A 1,135-nucleotide genomic window follows, 5' to 3' on the forward strand; every position below is an offset into this window, starting at 1 on the left:
GAGAAAAAGGAAGAGATGATTGGGGGAAAGTGAACAATGATGTGGTATATCCATGGCTGTCACAGCATAGTAATGTGGTGTGTCACGTACCTCCTAGGCTAATAGGACAAACTGAACTGGTCATTACACCACCATGTGGAGAAAAAAATGCATCAAAAGCAGATGCATGAATGTGGTTTAATGCTGCTTAAAGACAGAAGTCCATACAAATGTAAAAATGTAAAGCACATATGTTGATGCACGTCACTGCAAACTCATGATTTTAACACATGAATTATCGTTGCAATAACCAGCAGTGAACCAGAAACTGAATGATCTGCATACACACAATTGTTTATTAATCCTAAGTAACCAGTTAGATATATAGTGTTTTACATGGGAAAATCTGCTTGTTTTGCATGTAGGGGCACAGTGTGGCCACATTCACACGGCTTCAAACAGGTCCACCCAGAGAGAAATGTTATATTAAATGAAGATGGTCATTTGTTTTCTCTGAGTAAAAAATAATCAAGTTACATTGTAGCACTAGACTTGAACTGGCAATTTTTCTTTTCTTCTTCCTTTTTTTTTAATAAATCAGCAAACAATACTGGCTAACAAAGAGATACTTTTCTATTCACCTGTCACATCTTAACTCCCAACTGTGACTGACAGTTATTCAGTAGTGCAAGACAGAGGTCTTTTTGTTGAAGTTGCAAAAGAACCGAGGAATGCCAAAGCAGAGCGAACACACAACTGCAACACCAGAGTTTATAGAGGAGACTTAAGTACCATAGCTCTTTCAAAATGATTAACATATATAAACTTCTACAGGATGTTGATATAGAAAAGATTAAGAAATACATTTTTTTGTTTTGTTTGTATTGCTATGTTATATTTACATTGTTGTAAATGTTATTGTAAGCAGAAACTGCAGCTTCTTCACTCACAAGCAAAATTCCACTTGTGTTTACATGCTCATAAAAAGCAATGGTACATGAAGTGTCCCGAAATTTGGCTTTTGGCTCCTCTTTACCAAAAAACAATGAACTGTTCATCACTACAAGGGAGAACTTGAATATGGCCTCCGCCACATATGTGTTATTTGATCGTGGTGTTGCCTAAATGGTTGTGGACAAAGGATAAAAGCCAAAGG

The sequence above is a fragment of the Odontesthes bonariensis genome, chromosome 3 (assembly GCF_027942865.1).
Source record: "Odontesthes bonariensis isolate fOdoBon6 chromosome 3, fOdoBon6.hap1, whole genome shotgun sequence".
Lineage (NCBI taxonomy): Eukaryota > Metazoa > Chordata > Actinopteri > Atheriniformes > Atherinopsidae > Odontesthes > Odontesthes bonariensis.